This window comes from Cyprinus carpio, chromosome B19, assembly GCF_018340385.1.
Source record: "Cyprinus carpio isolate SPL01 chromosome B19, ASM1834038v1, whole genome shotgun sequence".
Lineage (NCBI taxonomy): Eukaryota > Metazoa > Chordata > Actinopteri > Cypriniformes > Cyprinidae > Cyprinus > Cyprinus carpio.
The window spans coordinates 28901410-28926811 of NC_056615.1; the positions used below are offsets into that span (position 1 = coordinate 28901410).

Consider the following 25402-nt stretch of genomic DNA (forward strand, 5'->3'; position numbering starts at 1 on the left):
TTCCAGGACATTTATGGTGCGACAGGAAGTACAGCACAAACAATAAAGAGCTTTAGTAGAGCTTAGTCAGATAAACTGAGTAAAAATTATGAAGATTCTCGTAATAAAATATTGAGATTAATGAAACAAGTTATGAAACAATATTCTAGATCAAAATTTACATTTTTCCTGGGAGATAAAGACCAAGAAAGGTTCAAAAATGATATAATAAAAGAAATGAAGGAAAAATTAAACCAGATCTAGAAAATTGAATTAAAAATTAAATTTCCCAGTAATCCAATTTTATTACATGAGTTTAAGAGCTTCGGAGAAAAACAAACTAATAATATAAAGACACAACTAAAAAATTATAATTTTACTAGAGAAGTTGCTGAAAATATTTGTTCACATTTTCATTCTAAGTGGTGTGAAATAGCTGATGACAAATATAATGATTTTATATATAAGAAGCTCAGCGATTATTTTAACATCTTTGCTGTTGCATTCGCTTATAAAGATATTAAAGCTTTCACAAACCATTTTAATCTGGAAAAGGTACAATTATATGTTTAAATTTAGAATAATTGTGGTGCATGTGTGTTGTTATGTATTTATCAGTCCATTGATGTCACATTGTGTAAGGGCTCTGTACTGTCTCATGATTTGTGTATTTTTCTCTGTAATCATCTCCATCAGAGAGATGATGTGATGTTTCCATCTACAGACTGGAGACACTGTCAGGCTGCTGATTCTCTAGTTTAACACCTGTTCAATGCCAACAAACACACGACTCCTGTATATCTATTCAATAAATCTGTTTACTTTCACTTTGTCCACTGCTTTCTGTTCTTGGCTGTAGGAGAGTGAATCTCTAGCAGAGAATAGAGTTAACTTCATTTTAAATGTCTCACCTGAATCTAGAGACCTTTTTCAGACAATAATCTGGACTAACATGATGTATATGACTGCTACAGGTCCTGACGGGGTGTAAGAAGAAGTGGTTGGTTTTAAGTGTGTATGATGGTGACTTTATCTGAGGAAAGATTCATCGCTGCTCAAAGAGACGTGTAATATTAGTTCATTTAAGGGAATTCATTAATTACAGAGCATGATTTGTTTCTAGTATGACTACATGAATGACTCTCTCTGAATCAGTCAGTGTTTGTGCTTTAGATTCATTAACCTTTACCATTCATCTCTATGTTGTAACAGCAGGTGAGTGTGACATTTACATTAACACTGATGCATTTTCATCCAAAGCACTTACTCTGCATTCAAGATTCAAGACGTTTTCATGCATTCCCTGCGGATTAAACCAGTTATGCAAGAGCAGTGGATAATTGTTTATTGTACGATTTATTAAAATAGCATTCAGTTCAAAATGGAAGTGAAGCTCAGCACAAGTACTCCATTATCCATGATCTCAAATATTACAAATGCATCTTACTATCCACACGCAAACATCTGTAGATCAAGTGGCACACAAGCTTTCACTGATGTCTTCTCTGAGGTAGTCCTTATTGATTCATTTGAACTGAGACTTTTGTTCCGCTCTTTTAGTCTGACTCAACCCACACACTAATATCTCTGATCCACACACAAAGCAGCTGTTGTTCCACTAGATGGCAGTCTCCATCTCTGATCCTACAGATAAGCACGTTATTATCACCCTGATATGTGAATTACTGCTTGATTCTTGGTAATGTATTTTACAATTTACTGCAGATGCTGATATTTATATGAACACATTCTGATGCTTGTAATGTAAACCAGTGAGATCAATATTGAGACACATGGATCACTGGTGCTTGGACTTTAAGTTTAACTGTTTATTTAAATTGTTTATTTAAATTTAATTGCAAACATTGAATAATCAAATGCCTCCACAACTGTACTCTTAGTTCTTCATTTCCCACTGTTCATTGTGTGTGCTTCTCATTGTCTTTTGAATTTTGAAACCATAAAATTAATAAAAGCAAGGATGCCAGTGCCAGTAAGGATGTTTATCTGAACGATTTAAATGTAATAAAGTGAACCAGACATTTACTGACTTTAAAGAATCAAATGCATCCACAACTGTACTTTTATTTCTTCATTTCCCATCTTCATGCTTACTGATTCTGATTCTGTTTTTTTCTTATAGTGGCTAGAGCCAGGATTCCAAAGACAAGCGCTGCAGCAGCAAGATCTTGCACCTTTAAGAAAGAGAGCCATTATGTCTATTGTAATTCTGTTTTTGACCACTGGGTGGAGTGTGGGCCTTAATGAGTATACAGGTGCATCTCAATAAATTAGAATGTCGTGGAAAAGTTCATTTATTTCAGTATTTCAACTACAATTGTGAAACTCATGTATTAAATAAATTCAATGCACACAGACTGAAGTACTTTAAGTCTTTAGTTCTTTTAACTGTGATGATTTTGGCTCACATTTAACAAAAACCCACCAATTTTTCCACGACATTCTAATTTATTGAGATGCACCTGTTTATGTAGGCAAAGAGTAAGAGAAGGCTACTAAGAGAAGTATTTATGTTCACTATATCGTCACTGTGTGAGAACTTGCTATTGTGAATTTAATCCTTATAATAAAATTATTTTAAACATTTTGCCATAATACAGTCTGTACTTCTGTGATTTTGAGACATTTATGAGTACAATATAATTCTGTATGTAAGGTCATGCTAAACTGTACCTGCTTGGATTGTGGATTTCCGTATCTCACCAGTGTAGCACAGTGCTCAGTGCTCACAGTTGCTTTTTACCACATTATATGAAAATTCCTTTCCCACAAAACTTTCTGCTTCCTGTAGAATATCTTCAATGGGACGTGGCTCATATGTGTCATCTAGATGATTGTTGATACGGTATTTATCCTTGCCAGCCACATCCTGCAGTTTTTCTTTCTTCACTGTGACCTTGTTATCTTTCCTTGGCTTACTGCTGGACCCAGAGTCGCCGTGTCCAGCTGTAGAGAACGAAATGAAAGAGTAAAAACAATCATGACTCAAATGGAAAGTGTCAGATTCAATACAAGTTTAGCTCAATAAGCGTGTAATAACAAACAAACAAAAAACCTCACAGGCTGTGACCAGATGAATCACATATCCATCTCCAACATAGATCGCCCAGTGCTGATATCCATCTCTGAAGATTTCAATGACGTCTCCAGGCTTTAGATTCCTATCCTTTAGGAGACAATATCAGGTGTGATATATATATAAAAAAGTTACAGTCATTTAAATTAGTCAAATTATATTATCATACTGTTTCATCTAAAATAACACAATATCATTGTGCTTGTGAATAGATAAAGAAAGTGAAACTGCTAACTTTACCAAAAAATAGCTACAGTACTGTACACAAAGACATATACTAATTTCAGAGAGAATTATATCTAAGTTTAGCGATTTCTGTTGCCTTTTCAGAACAACTTGTGTAGTTTTTAAACTTTTTTAAATTTTCTCTCTATAGCATAATAAAATTGCTTTGTGATCACCCTTAAGCAATAAGCATATTGTCTGATAGTAGCAAAAAGTCCTTGGATCAAAAACAACAGAAAACACACACAAAAACAGATCTATTTGTCTGTAAGTAATGTAATCTTTAATTCTTCCCATTGTTAATTAAATGGCGGCGGCGTCCAACTGCTCTTCTGTTTTTCACTCCAATCCTGTTAGAAACACAACACATTAATACACTGTTTCTGTCCAGGGGAGTGTTTAATGAATTGTATACTTGTGATGGCAAGAAGGGACTGGGCATGGCCACAGATCTGATGTGTTTGTGTGTTTTTTTTTGTTTTTGTTGTTTTTTGTGAAACTTGTGAAATCGTGATGAATGAGTGACTGTTTTTAATAAATTTGAAGGGAGCACTCTTTGCATGCTGTATATGATAATATATTCAGAATTTAAATAAAACTTGTGTTTTTCATGCTTGACAAGCGGCCAAGTACAACACAGACAAAGCTAACTACTACACTATATAGAAAAAGATCATTTCAGAGGCACAAATGTGATTCTGCAACCGAGCCTGGTCCAAACACACTTTACGCAGGATTCAGGTAAAGAAAAGGTTATTATTTGTTTTGTTTGCTGCGACGAATAATGATGAACTGCTTTTCTGTTTAATTTAACAGTGTTTTGTGAACCCTATATACGTATACTTAAAAACCAAAAAACAAATAATTGTAACACGTTTACAGTATGGTTTGGATTAGTTAATGTGTAGTTATGTATTAAAGTGTATTAACGTGTTAGTTAATTATTATAAAGTGCTACCTAAATAATATATTTTCAAGTCCGTTCACCATCTTTGATAATATTTACAATACCCCCCCCCCCCCCAAAAGGCATAACATATATAAATGAATGAATGAATGTAGAAAAAAAAATAATAATAATAATTCAGCCCCCTTGACCTGTAAGAAAATTTGCTGCAGAGAATTACATTTAGTGAAAAAATCAACAAAGGCATCCTTCTGCACCGAATTTGACTTTTTGGGGTTGAATAATTTTAAACATTTAGAGCCAATTAGATTGGGGGCGGGGGGGCGGGTCCTCTCTCTCTCTCTTTCCATTATTCACGACAACTTACATTTCAGAATTACTCAAATGTGTATTCATAAACTTTCTCTAATAGTGTACTATTTGATAGTGTACATCTGAGTGTTGTTTAAAATTTGGGGGTTAAATTTTTTATTTTAGTAAAAAGTTTATTTAGTCAAAAGTCCAAATTTGGGTGCAGAATCTCTATTCTTTATAACCTTCACACGTTGCCTGAAGTGCTTAGAAGTTGTCCTCTTATCCTCACCCCGAAAAGCTTTCAGATCACTGATAATGTTTGGTTTTTCATTTGCAACTGCTTTCTTTCAATTCAAAACAAATATTTTTAATAAGAATTAAATCTGGAGACTGAACAGGCCACTCAAGACATTCTATAACTGATCTCTGAACCAGGCATAAGTAGATTTGGATGATACTTTGGATGCCTGTTCTGCAGGAAAGTCCATTGATCATCAGCTTCAGTCACAAATTCTTGCCAAAATGGCCTGATACTTTAAAGAATTCCATGATAGTCCTTACATACAATCTTGATTTCCACGTCCTGGCATAAAAGGACCCCCATAAAAGGACCTGTCCAACTCAATGTTTGACTATGGTGATGCTGTTCTGTTCTTCTGCTTACAAGGTTTGCCTTTTTTGCACCAGACATTCTGCTGATCCATGGGTCCAAAATGATGATGTCCTTCTGCTGAAGCTTTGTCTTTTTTTTCACCAGACAAACCACTGATTGATCGGTTTAAAAGATGATGTCCTTCTGCTGAAGCTTTGTCTTTTTTTTGGTCAAGAGTGGCCCTTGGCAAGATGCCCCATCACGAAGCCATACTTGTCTAGTGTTCTTCTTATACACTGTAGTGAAATGTTTTTTTTCCGCCTTTCATTTGGGTCATCTTGAAAGTCTTTGACTGTAAAATGCAGGTTTTTCCTCACATTTGTTCTGATCACAAACATTTTATGATATTTGTGCTTTTTCTTTCAACAACATCACAAGGTTTTTCTGGTACAACACATTTTAAGTTAAGGAATAAAGACTGACAGCTTGTGTCTCTAGGAACTTTTAACAGGGTTCCTACACATTTTTCCATTTCAAAATTCCCTCAAATTTTTCCAAACCTCGTTAGTAGATTTTGAGACCGTATTTAACACATAAAATGGTTCATAGAGCATTATTTTTGTGTTTTTTAGTCATGCGTAAATAGGGTGACCAGACGTCCCGAAAAATTCGGGACAGTCCCGAAATCTAAACTGTTGTCCCGAATCTGGCCCTAATTGTCCCGAAAATTATACTAAAGCAAAATCTTGAGAAGTTATTGTCTGATAAACATTAAAAACTGTCTGCGGAGGTTGAGTCGTCCTGCAACCAGCCCCCGCCGGCTGCTCATTGGCTGCAGCATCTTTTTTCTAAGTTCTAAAAAAATACCGTAGGCGCGAATTTAGATATGCATTGATAAGCTAATTTTCATCCATTCCGTTGGCATGGCTGGTGTACCGGAACCCCAACACGCTGCTAAAAAGCAAAAACGATACAAAAAAACAAAAAAATACTTCACTACACAATTATTTCATTATTTTCGTTTAAGCTTATTAGCGTTAGGCTATACAGAAAGGTCTGATTTACGCACTGTTACTTACAACAGTCATTGTTGTTTCTTTTTCTTTTCACAATGACATTTGAGTTCATGATTTTAATATTGTTGTTTTTTTGTGGCAGACTAAAGACTAATGACAGACTGTTGATCTTTGAATAAAAATATGTTTGCTTCAGGTTTGAAATTCATTATCTTTTATTATAGGCTACGCAGTCTAATATCATAGAAGCCCCCCATCCCGTCACCCCAGACCGCAGACCCCCCCCCCCCCCCCCCTCCCGAATTTCAGCCAATCTCATCTGGTCACCCTATGCGTAAATATCTTTATTTTCTCAGGGTGTTTTTTTTTTTTGATTTTCTTGAAGTGACAACATACAGAGTTACGGTTCTGGTATTAAAGCGCTGAAATTTGTAATAGTAGTTTTAAATGTAGATCGTCTGTTTTGTTTTTAGTTTGTTAGTTGTGCGCAGTGCGCCACACTGATGCATCACACCCGTTGTTTCGTGAGATCATCACAGCTCACGCATGCTAATCGAACCAGTCTGAAAGGAAGATGTTGACAGCCACATGAAAGAGACTGCTGCCTCGCGCCCCACAGTGATTTATTATTAGTAACCTATTATCTGAACCTGAAAAAGACTGCTGTCGAAGTCGTCAGGACCTGACTGTGATAGCTCAGATACCGTTGAAGGATTTCGGAAACATCTGACCATCTCAGAGGTAAAGGCAAATATATTTATTTTGAAATGGCTTATGGATGGTAGAGATGTGAATTAGAGGATTCTTCGATTTTCAAACAGTATAGAAACTCAACACTAATTATTGAATCTGTGGGATTTTATTTTGTCGACCACTGAAAGTCTTATCATTCAGCAACAGCACACCCAGGGGCGTAGGCAGCGGACGGGACTGACGGGGGCGTGGGCGGCGGACTGTGACTGACGGGCACAGGCCCGCCCACTTTATTATACAAATAAATATATTGCTGAAATACCTTTATTGTTTCACTCTAATTTTAAACCCAATTAGATTAACTTTATATCATTTCAAATAACAAAAATAAATAAAATGTGTTTTCGCATTAGTTTGATTGACAGCAGTGTTAGCCAAGCGTTATCCAGGCTGTTTCGGGTGTGTCATGTAAATTTGTGCGTTCACCCATTCAGTTGGACTGTAATTTGCAGCTGTGTTAGAAAATCTCAGAAAAACAGCAGCAATGCATAATTCTGTAAAATAAATGAATAATATAAATAAAGACTTTTAAAGACTCACACTGACGAGGGAGAGAGCCCGTCCATCAGTCCGCAAGTAACGGTAAGACTTTATGTTCCACGCGTGAACTGGTTCATTCTATGAAGCCGGGAACACTCTACTGTCAGGCCGGTTATGAATGTCATTTGAGCTCAGTGTTTTCAGTCGGTGTTTTGTTTCATTTGGTTTGTTTTGTATGTTTTGTTTATTTAATTTAAGCTGTTGCCAGTCTTCCTCGCAAAGATTTTTTTAATTGTATTTCTTTTATGTGGCCGTGTAAACCTTCACACTATGACAAACACTCCAGCACAGCCATACATCTAACAGGGGTTCTTTATGCCTCCGAAGAGAAGCACACAGCATTAAATGACTGTGAAATTTCCCCTGCGTAGTATCTTTCATAATAAACCAAGTTTACAAGAAATAATAAAAAGAGATCAAACGTAACACAAGGCTCCAAATACACTGTAAATATTTTTTACAATGGCCTACTATCAGTTTAAAGAAAAATAAATAAAACAAATAAAACAGTTAGCCAACTAGATGCAACACTCCCTTTGGGTGAAATTCGGCTGATTAGAAAAGGGGTTTAATACACATTTCTCCTTAAATCACATTCCTTCTCAAGATTATAAAGATCTCCAACATCAACAGAGAAAAAAAATGAAAACACACAAAAAATAGCCCTGTATGAAATAGATACCTAGTAAACAACGGTAGTGGCTTTTGGATGCTATTCTGTAATAGTAGACAAAACATAGAAACATTCATAGTACATAACATTAGCCCACTTAACTCAATAAATCATGAACTGAATCCCAGTTTACACCTCATTAATCATTTATACAGTGTCAATCATGGTATCAAAAATGTGTTCCTATTTAGCCTTATTAACAAATTATATGTTATTGCTGACATAATATTAAACATTACAAAATGTTTCTCTCTCTTCTTTGAGTGGCACAATAATATTTATAATATAAACAAAATAAATGAACTCACTCTGTGACACGCTGTAACATGAACGAGGCCTGACAAACGGTATCTGGTCCGCCCCTCTAATATAAATTCAGTCAAGCGAAAATGGATCCGTTATTTTCCACAAATTCCCACTTATTATTACAAATCATGACAACTGAAATTAAAAACTCTTAAATAAACACTCACGGTCAATGCTCCGCCACATTAGTTGTAGTATATCCACCCGGAAATATCTTGCAGACAAGACACCAAATTACATGATGATGCACAAGGTGGTAAGCAACCAACAAGCCGGACTTCCCCTTCCTTAAAGAAAGGCTGATGTTTGCTTTTATTTATACAATGAAAATGTATAGGCCTATAATTAAAACTCTTCTCTGTGTTGATTAACACTGACAATCATCAATGAATGGAAATTTATTGCCGGCTTTTATCTATTAGAGTTTCACTAATTATTTAATTTAATAAGTAACTGCACCGAATTTTTTAAAAAAAAAAAAAAAAAAAAAAAAAAAAACCTGATTAACACGAAATACATTAAAAAAAAAAAAAAAAAGGCCTTTTCTCTGTATTTATTTATTGATTAATATTTATTTTTTTTCCCTACCACTGACGCGATAGCCTATACAGATTCGCTCTTCCTCATTGGCCACAGGTTTAGAGAAATACTAAGGCAGTACATTAAAACATTTAGCTATAGCCTAGGCCTATAGGCTACCGTTATCAGCACATTAAGGAGTTTCATCTCTCTTCATCTCTGAGAGAATATGCGCCGTTAATGCAGCGTCAGATGCTAAAAGCGCCGTCAGTTTTTACTTTCACTTTCTAGAGAATCGATTGAGATTAAGAGGTTCACCATGTAACTCTTAACTCTTGGGCAAAATTTGTGATATTCATTGGCTGGCTTTCCTGGTTTAAAACAAATATTTACAATATTGTGACGTATCCAGCTCCTCCAACACACCCACCCTTGAGTCAGGGGCGCAGATAGGATTTTTTAACTGGGGGGGGGCCAAGCTGTCCAGCAGTCAAAGTTTTTTCAGTCCAGAAAAATCACCAGCTCAGTCATAGATGATTGTACAGGTGCATCTTAAAAAAATAAAAATATCATAGAAAAGGTTTTTATTTTTTGTAATTTAATTCAAAAAAGCAAACATTCTTATATTCTAGATTCATTGCACACAAACTGAAATATTTCAAGAGTTTTTTTTTTTTTTTTTTTTTCTGATGGTTACAACTTACAGCTCAAGAAAATTTAAAATTTAGTATCTCAAAAAATTAGAATATTCCTTTTTGAGGTTGATTAGTTTGATTAATTTTGAGTATAAATACTGGGTACCACTTGGGCTAGTTTAGAACATGCAACAGTTGTCCAGAAGACAATCATCAACACCCTCCACAAGGAGGATAAGTCACAGAAGGTCATTGCTGAAAGGGCTGGCTGTTCACAGAGTGCTGTATCAAAATATATTCATAGGAAGTTGACTGGAAGGAAAAAGTGTGGTAGGAAAAGGTGCACAAGCAGCAGGGATGACCACAGCCTTGGGAAGATTGTCAGGAAAAGCCTATTCAAGAACTTGGAAGAGCTTCACAAGGAGTGGACTGAAGTCGGAGTCAGCGCATCAAGAGTCACCATGCTCAGACATCTTCAGGAAAAGGGCTACAACTGTCACATTCATAGAACCATGCCACTCCTGAACCAGAAAAAACATCAGAAGCATTCCATCTGGGGTAAGGAGAAAAACAACTGGACTGTTGCTCAGTGGTCCACAGTCCTCGTTACCCCCAACACTGCCGCCGGCCCAGCGCCACTGCACGAGATGGCCGCCAGGCCAGAGCCACTGCCCAAGATGGCCACCACAGGTGACCGTCCAGAGTCGAGTCAGGTCCCCGTGGTCCCCCCAGAGTCGAGTCAGGTCCCCGTGGTCCCCCCAGAGTCGAGTCAGGCCCCCGTTGACCCCCCAGAGTCGAGTCAGGCCCCCGTTGACCCCCCAGAGTCAAGTCAGGCCCCCGTTGACCCCCCAGAGTCGAGTCAGGTCCCCGTTGACCCTTCAGAGTCGAGTCAGGTCCCCGTTGACCAGGTCCCCGCTGATTTCACAGAGTGTAGTCAGGTCCCCGTTGACCCTCCAGAGTTGAGTCAGTCAGGTCCCCATTGACCCTCCAGAGTCGAGTCAGGTCCCCGTTGCCCAGGTCCCCGCTGATCTCACAGAGTCTAGTCAGATCACCGTTGACCCTCCAGAGTCGAGTCAGGTCTCCGCTGATTTCACTAAGTCTAGTCAGGTCCCCGTTGACCCTCCAGAGTCGAGTCAGGTCCCTGTTGACCAGGTCCCCGCTGATCTCACAGAGTCTATTCAGATCACCGTTGACCCTCCAGAGTCGAGTCAGGTCCCCGTGGACCCTCCAGAGTCGAGTCAGGTCCCCATTGACCCTCCAGAGTCGAGTCAGCTCCCCGCTGACCCTCCAGAGTCGAGTCAGGTCCCCATTGACCAGGTCCCTGTTGACCCTCCAGAGTCGAGTCAGGTCCCCGTTGACCCTCCAGAGTCGAGTCAGGTCCCCGTTGACCCTCCAGAGTCGAGTCAGGTCCCCGTTGCCCAGGTCCCCGCTGATCTCACAGAGTCTAGTCAGATCACCGTTGACCCTCCAGAGTCGAGTCAGGTCCCCGCTGATTTCACAGAGTCTAGTCAGGTCCCCGTTGACCCTCCAGAGTCGAGTCAGGTCCCCGTTGACCAGGTCCCCGCTGATTTCACAGAGTCTAGTCAGATTACCGTTGACCGTCCAGAGTCGAGTCAGGTCCCCACTGTCCAGGTCCCCGTGGTCCCTCCAGAGTCGAGTCAGGTCCCCGTTGACCCTCCAGAGTCGAGTCAGGTCCCCGTTGACCAGGTCCCCGCTGATCTCACAGAGTCTAGGCAGATCACCGTTGACCCTCCAGTGTCGAGTCAGGTCCCCACTGACCAGGTCACCGCTGATTTCACAGAGTCTAGTCAGATCACCGTTGACCCTGCAGAGTTGAGTCAGGTCCCTGTTGACCCTCCAGAGTCAGGTCAAGTCACCATTAACACCCATGAGTCAAGCAAAACCACAGTTAGACCTCCTGAGTCAAGTCAAGTCACTCTTGATCTTCATGGGCAAAGTCAAGTTACTCTTGATCTTCATGGGCAAGGTCAAGTCACTCTTGATCTTCATGGGCAAGGTCAAGTAACCAATGATCTTCATGGGGCAGAGTCAAGTCACTCTTGATCTTCATGGGCAGAGCAAGTCACCAATGATCTTCATGGCAAGTCAAGTCACCAATGATCTCATGAGCAGAGTCAAGTCACCCCAATGATCTTCATGGGCAGAGTCAAGTCACCAATGATCTTCATGAGCAGAGTCAAGTCACCAATGATCTTCATGAGCAGAGTCAAGTCACCAATCATCTTCATGGGCAGAGTCAAGTCACCAATGATCTTCATGAGCAGAGTCAAGTCACCAATGATCTTCATGGGCAAAGTCAAGTTACTCTTGATCTTCATGGGCAAGGTCAAGTCACTCTTGATCTTCATGGGCAAGGTCAAGTAACCAATGATCTTCATGGGCAGAGTCAAGTCACTCTTGATCTTCATGGGCAGAGTCAAGTCACCAATGATCTTCATGAGCAGAGTCAAGTCACCAATGATCTTCATGAGCAGAGTCAAGTCACTATTGATCTTCATGGGCAGAGTCAAGTCACCAATGATCTTCATGAGCAGAGTCAAGTCACCAATGATCTTCATGAGCAAAGTCAAGTCACCAATCATCTTCATGAGCAAGGTCCAGTCACCAATCATCTTCCTAAGTCAAGCCACAGTTGATCTTCTTGAACGAAGTCAAGCCACAGTTGATCTTCCTGAACGAAGCCAAGCCACAGTTGATCTTCTTGAACCCAGTCAAATCACCACGGATCTACCAGAGCCTCTTCGCATCTCAGCTGAACTTCCAGAGCCTCATCATGTCTCAGTCGAACTTCCTTAGCGCTCGTCCTATCCTGTCATGGCCATGGAGGCCATCCAGGAACTCACCGCCTGCCCTGACATGGCCATGGAGACCATCTACCATCTCATCATGGCCACGGAGGCCACCCTTAACCTGTTCATGTTCTCTATTTCAGCCTTACCTGACCAGACTTGCTCTCCTGTGCCAGTCCTCTGCTCCGCCCTGGTGGGCTACTGTCTCGACCGCACGGCTGTGGTGGTCTTCTGCTCCGCCCTGGTGGGCTTCTGTCTCAGCCGCACAGCTGTGGTGGTCTTCTGTGCCGCCTTGGTGGGCTTTTGTCTCGACCGCACGGCTGTGGTGGTCCTCTGCTCCGCCCTGGGGGGCGTCAGTCCCGTCTGCTCGGGTGTGGTGGGCTCCAGGTCCGTCTGTGCCATCCCGGTGGGCTCCAGTTCCACCTGCTCCACCCTGGATTCCGGCCCTGTCGGCTCTGCCCTGGGCCCCTGAACTTTTCGTTCCCTCCTGGCCTCTTTGTTTTGTTGTTGTTGTTTTTTTGGTGTTTTTTTTTTTTTTGTTTTTTCTCTTTTGGCTTTATGTTTCTGTTTATGCATTGGTCCTCCTTGTCTTCTGCCCCTGTTTATCTGCCTGTTGGTCTTCTTGTTGTTGTTGTCATTGTTGTTGTTTTTTGTTGTTTTGTTTTTTTGTGTTTTTTTCACCTCACTTCCAGTCTCTGTTTCCCCCTATGGACCTGGCCCTCCGTCCCTCCCCCTTATCCTCCACCAGTCCACCTCCCTCCTGGTCTCTGTGTTCTTTGGTTTGTTCTTGTGTTCGATGGAGCATCTGGTATCTGCTCCTTAGAGGGGGGGTAATGTCACAGTGTCTGGTCTGTGTTTCCCTGGGTGTCCACTAGTGGTCTCACTTCCCCATAGTCACCCCACTGCAGGCACTACATTTCCCACAAGCCTTTGTCCCATTCATCACTGTTAATTGCACACCTGTTAATTGCACCCAGCTGTCCCCACTTTCATCGTTTTCACCTGTGTATATATACCGGTCTGTCTCTATCTGTTTTATGGAGTCCTTGGTTTATGTCGCCCTGCTTTCTCGTGTTTCCTAGTGTTTTTTCATGTTTCTTGTTTTGGACTGCTTTTGTTATTTTTGACCTTGCCTGTCTGGATTACAATTTTGGATTCTACCTATTAAACACTGCAATTGGATCTCACTGTCTGTGTGTGCGTTTCGTGACACAAACTTTATGGAGATGCTGATTTCATTTTGCAGCAGGACTTTAGCACCTGCCCACAGTGCCACAATAACTTCCAAGTGGTTTGCTGACCATGATGTTACTGTGCTTGATTGGCCAGACAGCAGGCTGATCGCCTTCATGCCACGCCGCACTGAAGCAGTAATTCCTGCAAAAGGAGCCCCAACCAAATATTGAGTGCACAATTAAACCTGCTTTGGAGATCTTGAACATTTATGTTTTGTAAATCTTTTTTTGATTGATCTTTGAAAATATTCAAATTTTTTTGAGATACTGAATTTTTAATTCTAAACTGCAAGTGGTAACCATCAGAATTAAAACAAAAAACTCTTGAAATATTTCAGTTTGTGTGCAATGAATCTAGAATATAAGAAAGTTTGCTTTTTTGAATTAAATTACAAAAAATAAAGAAGTTTTCCATGATATTAAAATTTTTTGAGATGCACCTGTATATGATCACTATGGTTACCGCTACAGGCACAATTGAGACAGCTACCAGCACCTCAGAGGACCCCGGGGTCAGGAGTCGTAGCACATACACACACAGAAAACGTAAACGTCGGTGACAGCACCATCGTCCTGTGTTTGACAAAAGAACAGCGTGTAGTGAGAACGTGGGTAAAGTAATGGTCAGGGGCGGACTGGCCATCGGGAGCACCGGGACATTTCCCGGTGGCCTGATGGTCATTCTGCCCTGTCGGCTGCCGCTGTGCAGTCGATCAGGCTGATGTGCAATAGGCTGGGATGCAACTGCGAATTAATTGACGGATTTATGAATCTACGAATCAGGCGATCACGGAGTGAAAATGACACCACCACATGACCCAACATCAGCGAAGCACTGCCTAATTGGCTATATACAGAGGCAGGCTTCATCTTAGAAAACCGTGCAAAAAAACAGAGCGTAAAAGCAAAGGAGGAGCAGAGCGGGAACGTATAAAAAAAGAGAAAAGCCCTGGCCACAGACGCATTAAGTTGATGCAAAATCCCAGCCATGTTCACCAGTAAGGGAGCAGGTCGGTCAGCATTACATTGACATTATATTTACTAGGGGTGGGACGGTTCACTGAAAAAATCGAACTGTTCGGTTCTCCACCACACACGGCTCGGCACGCGCTGGGACCGCTGTTCAACTTAAATCTGAGAAAGCATCTGTAATATGGGTTACTATAAATAACACGTAAAACAAACAGGGTTCAGTTAATATATGTTTCTGTTGATGGATGAACGTTCTGGCTTCCAAGACATTACAACAACAGCGATGAAGAGAAAAAAAAAAAAAAACCTGTGGCCAAACCATTCACTCTTGTTCAATACGAATACGAACACTGGATCAGTGCATTCTTTTAAAGTGACAGTCTTTATATTAATCGAACAGCAACAACAAAGAAATCACTCACTGCTCTTGATTGAAAAGCTTTTGTAACTTTAATAAAGATTTATCTTTCATTTGTAGTCCAAAATGCAATGCTGTTTTACATTTAAATACTTTATTCAATTTATGTACCTAAAAAACTATGCTATACCTACCTAAAAAACCCTGAAAGTCAGTTTATTTTATTTGTAGCTTTACTCTATTGTATTTATTTGTGCTGTTCCTTGTAGTTAGAATATTCTTAATAATATGATAAAATATATATTTTTTGAAAGTATCAGCCTACAATATGTAGTCTAGTCTACAATGTTTATTTATTTATTTTGAAGGTGACGAAGGAAGCAACAGTAGCACTAGTGCTCCAAGCGCTCCTGCTTTTGAACAAAAGGGGGTGGACAGTTCAGCTTTTGAGTCAGAGCAGGAACCTTCCGGTAAAGTTTAAGCTAGAAGCAAAACTAAACATGCTGACTATACTCTTAGAACAATATGTGCTTTTATGATTTATAAGATCATCAGTTGGAGGACTGTGATCATGGGGACATACAATTGATGGCTGCACAATTAATATAGATTATTGAAAGTGCTTATTTCATATAGCAGAGAAACTAGATGTGCAGAGTGAGAGAGAGAGGGATTCAGGGAAAGATGATATAGATGGTGGATTCCTAGTGAGTTTTTAGGGTTTATTTAATTATCCATTCATATTATGTATGGTAGTCTACCTGTTACATCAACTAACAGGGTTAGCCTACAAGTTTAGCAGTCTGGTGGACACATGAATTGGGTGGTGGTGACTGCACCAACAGAGGTGGCCTGGGGTGGAGTCAAATTCCCGGCCTGATTTACTGTCCCAGTCCGCCACTGGTAATGGTTAGATTATTATTGTGCTTCAGCCTGCGTCTGCCCTGACCCGATTCTTTAGCACCCAAACAAACACACCCATACCCCAACAGGACCTGCTATGGTGGCCGAGGGAGCTAAACGCACTGCAAATGACAAAAACACCTGCAAATTATGAAAACATCTTCATCAGTTTGACAACACGCGCTGCGGATACTCACAATACAAACAAATAAAGAAATGTGCTGCAAAAACACAGACCACATTTGAAATATTTAAGGGAACCGTAAAGTGACAAATATGGCTGGGACATAATTTATCAATGTTTGCTCTGAAAAGATCTTTGTTTATTTTAACATCTTGATCATATGATTCCTTAGCTTTTTTGTTGTTGTTTTTGTTGTTGTTGCTTTTTTTGTGTGGATATTATTAGCCTAAATAAGCTGACTAAATACACAATTACTGTAACTGTGAACGGTTATGTAAGCTGGTGAACTTACTTTTTCAACTTACAAAAATGAACCATAGCCTATGGTTTTACTATTAAAATTAATTAAATTAACAAATACATTTCTTATATAAAAATGAAACAACAACAAAAAATGGTTACTGTAATGATGCACAAATTAACCATGGATTTTCTACTCTAACCATAGTTTAACCATGGTATTTGTACAACTGTGGTTATACAAATGGTAATCAATACGCCAAAAAAAGGTACATTTTCGTTTTGTTGGGGGGTAATGTTGAGTATTTGCAGCTCGTTTCTGTATTTGTTTGTGTTGTGTGTATTTGCAGCTTGTTTTTGTATTTCGTTGTGTTGTGAGTATTTGCAGCACGTGTGCTGTCGAACTGATGAAGATGTTTTCTTAATTTGCTGGTGCTTTTTCTATTTGAATGTGTTTTGTGAAGTTGCAGCGGGTTGAGCTCTCTCGGCCACCGTACCTCACCCCTGTTTTGAAATCTTCGCCCCACACGTACATACGCAACCATGGCAACGACGATCGCGGAAACAAGTGAAGATGACAAACACGCACATTCAAACAAAAGCCAACATGGCTACGTTTTGTGAAACAAAGCAAAATCAACGTCACTCACCTATCAAAAGAAACAAAGCAACCTCGGCGTCCGTTTCGAGCCCTTCCCACTCCTTGAGTTTCTCTGCTCCGCTGGAAAGCTGCTCCGATATTTACGCGGGTCCTACCTCTTGCCTGATTGTAAGCCTTCTTTTTAATGTTTTGTTTCTCTGATATTTTCCTCTTTTTTTATCTGCCATCTCTCTCAATCTACAGTCGATCTGCTAATATGCTAATTTTGAATAAAAGCGTCTGCTAAATGACTAAATGTAAATGTAATGTAATATGCGTCCTGTGCACTCAAATTGAGAGCTCTCTTCTCGCTATCAGGACAAGACACGCCCCCTTACTGCTGATTGGCTACAAGTGTGTTTTGGGACTTTGTCAGACACTGCGGTCAAAAGCGTGTTTCAAAAATCGCTTAGTACACGTTTAAGGAATGGCGGGCAGGTTCGCCACTACTTAGACTAATGTACATAGCGGAAACTCTGATTAATCCTCTGTTTACCAATAGAGCCTTTCATTGAGACAAGTGAGGAGGACCGATCGGGTTACTATGAATCTGGGGGGGTCATGTCCCCCCCCGTCCCTAGTGCCATCTGCGCGCCTGCCTTGAGTTTGCGGTTGGGGGCTGAGGATGATTTGCACTACTCTGGAAGTTAGTTAGCCTAGTGCCTGCTCACTTTTGCCCAGGCCCGCCCAAAAATAAAATTCTGGCTACGCCACTGAGCACACCGCTCCTCAATGAGAAACCCCATCTGAACACATACTAGAAACCAACCCCAAAGATGGGCTGCTGATCTGTTCTGACACACAAAACACCACAAAACACAGATACGGTCATACAGTTTAGGGTTTCATATTCCGCTGTAGTCTGCCTGAGAAGTGATAATGTATTGACTGTTATGGTTAATCCAGTGAAGTCAAAGCATAATGCTACACACAGTGACATTCAAGAGAAAGTGCACAACTGTTTGAGATGAACTACACTGATGGGTTTGTGGTTTCCTCACAATTGATCAAACCTGATTCTTTCTTTCTATCATCATCATCATCATCAGTCAGATATGTTTAGAACAGGGATCGGCAACCTACAACATGCGTGCCAACAGTGGCACACAGAGGGATAATCGCTGGCACACGAGCAATAGAGAAAACTGCATCCTGACGTACATTTTGAGATAATAACTTCTCATAGTCACACAGCCTGTTAGGAGCTATAAATACTATTAAAGTGTGAGAATTAACTTGTGCTAGTCTATGGATGCGCGCGCAACCGCTGTAGGCGCTTCAGATCAAAGCCTCAGCAGTCTAACATCACTCGTCAGCGTCAAAATGACTGAGATGGCCAATCAAATCAAAGTAGGCGGGGTTTACCGTTCACAGAAGCAGAGTGCGAAGCGTCAGTTTAACGGTAAAGAGAGCGAGGTAAGGTGAAGCTACAATGACAAAGTATGTATGACAAAGTACGGTGAGAGCTCTAGAGAGCAGAGGCTTCTTGTGCTTTTGAATCGCTCTCACGGTACTTTGATGTCATACACCGATTGGTATGCTCAGTGCTGCTTCGTCCATCATTAATATGTACACGTATTTGCATCGCTTTGACCGTTCTCTGTAGATCCCACCTTCTCACGCACCACGATTGGTCGATTACGTATAATGTCTGCATGTTATTGGTCAAACGATCATTACCGTCATTAAGTATGAAAACAGGAAACCAAAGCCAAAACCTGGATATTTTAGGCAATTGAGAAATCCTGGAAAGGACATGTCCTGGGAAAATGGCACGTTTGGTCACCCTAATATTAGTCAACTTTTAACAATACGTTTTATGATAAAAATATTAAATGACCGACAGCTATATCCAGTGATACAAACTACTTTTTTTTTTTTTTCCTTTTTCTAAAACATGGCCATTTTGACAGAGAGAGAGATGTGTAAATTGTCTGTGTCTCTCTCTACAGTCGTGGCCAAAAGTTTTGAGAATTACATTAATATTGGAAATTGGAAAAGTTGCTGCTTAAGTTTTTATAATAGCAATTTGCATATAGTCCAGAATGTTATGAAAGAGTGATCAGATGAATTGCATAGTCCTTCTTTGCCATGAAAATTAACTTAATCCCAAAAAAACCTTTCCACTGCATTTTATTGCTGTCATTAAAGGACCTGCTGAGATCATTTCAGTAATCATCTTGTTAACTCAGGTGAGAATGTTGACGAGCACAAGGCTGGAGATCATTATGTCAGGCTGATTGGGTTAGAATGGCAGACTTGACATGCTGAACTAACCCGTGATGCTTGAAATCATTGTTCTTCCATTGTTAACCATGGTGACCTGCAAAGAAACGCGTGCAGCCATCATTGCGGTGCATAAAAATGGCTTCACAGGCAAGGATATTGTGGCTACTAAGATTGCACCTAAATCAACAATTTATAGGTTCATTCATCAAGATCTTCAAGGAAAGAGGTTCAATTCTTGTAAAAGAAGGCTTCAGGGCGTCCAAGAAAGTCCAGCAAGCGCCAGGATCGTCTCCTAAAGAGGATTCAGCTGCGGGATCGGGAGTGCCACCAGTGCAGAGCTTGCTCAGGAATGGCAGCAGGCAGGTGTGAGCGCATCTGCACGCACAGTGAGGCCAAGACTTTTGGAAGATGGCCTGGTGTCAAGAAGGGCAGCAAAGAAGCCACTTCTGTCCAAAAAAAACATCAGGGACAGATTGATCTTCTGCAGAAAGTATAGTGAATGGACTGCTGAGGACTGGGGCAAAGTCATATTCTCCGATGAAGCCCCTTTCCGATTGTTTGGGGCATCTGGAAAACAGGGCTTGTCCGGAGAAGGAAAAGGTGAGCGCTACCATCAGTCCTGTGTCCATGCCAACAGTATAAAGCATCCTGACACCATTCATGTGTGGGGGTTGCTTCTCATCCAAGGGAGTGGGCTCACTCACAATTCTGCCCAAAAACACAGCCATGAATAAAGAATGGTACCAGAAAAACACCCTCCAACAGCAACTTCTTCCAACAACCCAACAACAGTTTGGTGAAGAACAATGCATTTTCCAGCACGATGGAGCACCGTGCCATAAGGCAAAAGTGATAAACTAAGTGGCTCAGGGACCAGAATGTTGAAATTTTGGGTCCATGGCCTGGAAATTCCCCCAGATCTTAATCCCATTGAGAACTTGTGGTCAATACTCAAGAGGCGGGTGGACAAACAAAAAAACCCACTAATTCTGACAAACTCCAAGAAGTTATTATGAAAGAATGGGTTGCTATCAGTCAGGATTTGGCCCAGAAGTTGATTGAGAGCATGCCCAGTCGAATTGCAGAGGTCCTGAAAAAGAAGGGCCAACACTGCAAATACTGACTCTTTGCATAAAATGTCATGTAATTGTCGATAAAAGCCTTTGAAAACGTATGAAGTGCTTGTAATTATATTTCAGTACATCACAGAAACAACTGAAACAAAGATCTAAAAGCAGTTTAGCAGCAAACTTTTTGAAAACTAATATTTATGTAATTCTCAAAACTTTTGGCCACGACTGTACAAACAATGAAGCTGAATTTAGTTACTTAAAAAACAGCAATTTCACCCCCTCGTTGCTGAGAAATATAATATAGCAATTCAGCATCGATTAACAAAAGTCTGAATGTTATTTTTTTTACAGCGGTTATTCAGAAAAATTAAAAATGGCACATCATGCCAAAAAGGTTGCCGAACCCTGGTTTAGAGGAATCAGGATGTGGCAGAAACACATCAGATCTGTGGCCATGCCCAGTCCCTTCTTGTAATATTATGTATACTATCCTGGACAGAAACAGTGTATTAATGTGTTGTGTTTCTAACAGGATTGGAGTGAAAAACAGAAGAGCAGTTGGACGCCACCATGAACCAGGTAAATATCATTTAATTAACTCAAACAACCAGGAAGAATAAAAGATAACATCACTTACAGAGACAAAAGCAATTTTATTATGGTAATAGAGAAAATCTGAAAAAAGTTTAAAAACTACGCAAGTTGTTCTCAAAGGCAACAGAAATGGCTAAACTTAGATATAATTCTCTCTGAAATTAGTATATGTCTGTGTACTATTTTTGGGCAAAGTTAACAGTTTCACTTTCTTGTTTTTATCTATTCACAAGTACAATGATATTGTGTTTATTTAGATAAAATAATTTTATTTTATAGTTGGACTAATTTAAATGACTGTAACTTTTTTACACATGTACTACACCTGATATTGTCTCCTAAAGAATAGGAATCTAAAGCCTGGAGACCTCATTGAGATGTCCAGAAAAGGATATCAGCACTGGGTGATCTATGTTGGAGATGGATATTTGGTTCACGTGGTCATAGCCTGTGAGGTTTTTTTTGTTTGTTTGTTTTTTCATGCTTCACATGCTGCCTATTGAGCTGACCTTTTATTGAATCTGAAACTTTTGTTTTTCTTTTTAATTTGTTTTAATTTTCCATTTCGTTCTCTACAGGTGGGCACGGCAGCTCTGGGGCCATCAGTGTGACTACAGGGAAAGATTGCAAGGTCACAGTGAAGAAAGAAAAACTGCAGGATGTGGTTGGCAATGATAAATACTCTATCAACAATTATCTAGATGACACATATGTGCCACGTCCCATTGAAGATATTCTACAGGAAGCAGAAAGATTTGTGGGAAAGGACTTTCCATATAATCTGTTATTAAATAACTGTGAGCACTTTGCTACACTGAGCCACATCCCACTGAAGATATTCTACGGGATGCAGGAAGCCTTGTGGGAAACATACTCCAGTATAATGTGTTTACACGCAACTGTGAGCACTTCGTTATGCTGTCCACATCCCACAAAAATGTTTTAAATTAATTTAATATTAGGATTAAGTTCAAAATAGCAACAAGTTTTCACACAGTGACCTAAAAAAAAAAACGTTCTTTTTATTCTTATAGGCGGAACGAGCAAAGAACAAAAATTATTATTGCTATTATAAATGCAGGAAATGTCTATGGAATCATGGCTCTTGCAACTTTAATACCAATAAAAGAAGAAGAAGAAGAAGAAGAAAAAGAAAAAGTAGAACAAGAGGGGGATGACGAACTATGAACATGAAGATGGGAAATGAAGAAATCTTTTGAATCTTTAAAGTCAGTAAATGTGCTTCATTTGATTACAATTAAATAATGTAAATAAATATCCTTACTGGCACTGGCATCCTTGCTTTTATTAAATTTTATGGTTTTCAAAATTCAAAAGACAATGAGAAGCACACACAATGAAACAGTGGGAAATGAAGAATTAAGAGTACAGTTGTGGAGGCATTTGATTATTCAAGTCAATTAAATTTAAATAAATAATTTAAACAACTAAACTTGAATGTAAGTATAGACACAAGTCCAACCCATGTATCTCATTGATCTCACTGATTAACATTACAAGCATCAGAATTTCATCATATAAATATCTGCATCTGCAGCAAATTGCATATTTTTGCTCAGTTTGAGTCTCTGAATAAAAATGTGGTTTTTTTTATTTGATGCAAATTGCATATTTTTGCTCAGTTTGAGTCTCTGAATAAAAGTGTTTTTATTTATTTATTTATATAACAGACACACGCACGCAGGGTCAGTAGAAGATTTTTTATTAATCAAGTATAATCAAGGTGAATCTAGCATATATATATATATATATATATATATATATATATATATATACAGTTATTATTCCATTATAATCATATAGCCTGTGTGTAAAAAGAATGTCCCTGCCTAGCAGACTCTCAGATGAGAAACATCTGGAAAGACATACAAATGGGCCTTTTTCTTTACCATAATAAGTCTAGGGGGCCCCTTCTCTCTAGGGAGGAATCGAATTGTAAGCATAAGGAAAACTATATGAAATATTTGGAATGCCCTGTATACACTGTATATAAGGAGATACCACCTAACATTCCTTTTTCTTTACTCATAGAGAACCTCTCGGCTTTATTCTCCTTAAAATAAAGTCTATCTTCTGGAAACAAAACCTCGAGACTGAGTGTGATTCTTCAGATCCACGGCAGACGACACTACATATTTGGCACCCCAGATGGGACTGGAAAGGAGCAGCAGAGTGGACTGTTGGACTGACTGATGAGCAACACACACACAGTGGAGGCCACCATAGAATAAGGTAAGCATCTTTTTTTGCCAGTCAGTCCTGAGTGGTAGGGTCACTTAAAATCTGCTCTTCCAAATTTAGAATTAAATAAATAAATTAAAAAGGGGGGGGTTTGTTTCCAGAAGAAAAAAACTGCACACACATATTTGGTATAATGTTAGGAAGGCCTTGGTAGGTGACCTAAATTAAAACTAGATGGTGTAGGCAGAAGTACGTTGCATGCAATGGTCTGTGTTTATTGTAGACTGGGCCTAAAAGGGACAGCAATAGAGCAGATATATTTTAGAGAACGCGCGGAAAGCCCCATAGATACCGCTTTGAGAAAGAAAAAGGTGTGAGGGAACTCAAAGAGCTAAACGAGTGGGCGAAAGTCCTGCTTTGCACTGATTTTTTACTGAGTTGAGGGAGATTTTCAGTGAAAAAGCGAGAAGCACCGCAGGTCACTCAAGGGAGAGTGTTATGTTTTGTTGTTGTGTGTGAAACTGTGTCTGTATGAATGTCTGTGTCAGTGATGATGAATGTTTGAATAAATAAGTTTCGTATTGGATGGGTAAAAGCTGCGCACCGTTCCTGGACCGTCACTTAAGTGTGACCTGGTCAGCATTGGACGGCAGTTAGTGCTGCACCTGAGAGAGATGATTGATTGATGAGCCCTATAAATGAAGGGACAAAAGTATGAGAGATTGAGCCCTATAGGATGAAGGGACAATGGATGAAAGGGTTTAGAAGGAGTGAATGAGTTTAGGAAAATAGTATCAATAAAATTTGGATCAAGATCTTTTATAAGCTTTTGCATTTTGGATGTCTGTGTGACAGAGAAGGAGAACATTTTCTGAGATCAGTGCAGTAGTGAGAGCAAGGCAAGTTAAATTATTTTTTTAAAAAAAAAAGTATATTACAAAAATAATATAAGTGCAGACAAAATAATAAAGAGAAATAAAGATAAAGAATTATTTTTAGAAATTTGAATATCCTGAGTGATTGTAAAATAGAGTTGAGATTATCAATTTATTAAAAAAAGTGTAAATGCATCTGACAAAATAAAAAACTAAATACAAAGAGGCATGTCACAGAATAAAGACTAAAATAAGGAGAAATTGGTTAAAATAGATAAGTTAAGTTGATAGATAAATAAATAAATAAATAAATATACAGAATAAAAAAAAATGGATTGTAATATTATAGGAAAAGATATGGCAGCCACTCCGGTGGAAATAATAGAATTAAAATATCCACTGTGTAAAGAGCTAATAAACAAGATCTCAAACAAATGGCAGCAGAGAACAAAAATATGATGACAAAATGGCCAAAGGAAGGGACATTTGATGTAGCATTGTGTGTTGAGATGGAAACTCTGAGTAAAAAAAAAAAACCTATAAAACTAAAAGCATCAGTAAGAAAATAAAAAAGAGAAGCAAAAAGGGAAAAAGAAAAAGAAGTAATAGCCATGTTTAAAAAGGAAGGAGAGAATATGTTAAAAAGTATCAAAAAGGCCAGGAAAATACTACAAGAGGTAACAAAGAGACAGAGAAAAAGGGAAAGGTACCCCCCCCCATTTGCCTCAGAAGGAGAGTTCCCAATCCTCAAGGGAACAGTGGAAGTAACAGGAGAACTGGAAATGGAAGGCCAGATAGACTTGGAATGAGAAAATGATCCAGCTGTGAAAACAGAGGCAAGAGAGAAAGGATAGAAAAGGGTATTTATAGATGGATTGTGATAGACAGGCACGGATAGCATTAGAAAAAATGAAAACAAACCAGGAAAGTAGTTATTATAATACAGCATATGCCAAAATTTGATTTATGTCTTTGACCTTTTGACCCCGCCCCTCCCCCACGACCTTGACCTTTTGACCTTGACCCCCACCCCACCTGACCTTGACCTTTTGACCTTTTAATTGTCACAGGTGTTGCAATGACATCTGTTTGAAATAAATCATGTTTATACGTCATCAGTGTGAAATAACGCCATCCGTGAATAATCGGCAGCTGTGATACGTCATCTGTTTTGTAATATATCATGTCATTAGGGATTATCCTAATGACAAGCGTTACGATCACCTGTTTGTAAAATAGACACCGGACCTCCGGTATGTCGTCTGTTACGGAAGACAAATCTTGTCTCTGTGCGTGACCATCCGCTGAGCTTAGGGTGAAAGATTTTACGCCCCGTCACTTGGGGCGGAGTTTCCCCAGCAGCGGCGGCGTCGGATTGCATTCGCATAGATAAATACGGCTCCCTTGAATTTCTGAGGAAATCAGAAAAAGAGCTGTGAAAAATACACAGACATGGACTTCTTATACTCACCTAAAACCCCCGAGAGGGAATTGGACGAAGAGATGATGGAAAGGCTGACTTTGGCGCCGAGAAAGCCGTACAACAGTAAT

At 39.6% G+C, this 25402-nt stretch overlaps 2 pseudogenes; one reads left to right on the forward strand and one right to left on the reverse strand.

Moving 5' to 3' along the window:
• Positions 1–25402, forward strand: part of LOC109070544 — a 731031-nt pseudogene that overhangs the window by 116605 nt on the left and 589024 nt on the right.
• On the reverse strand, positions 2091–8568 carry LOC109056070 (annotated as a pseudogene).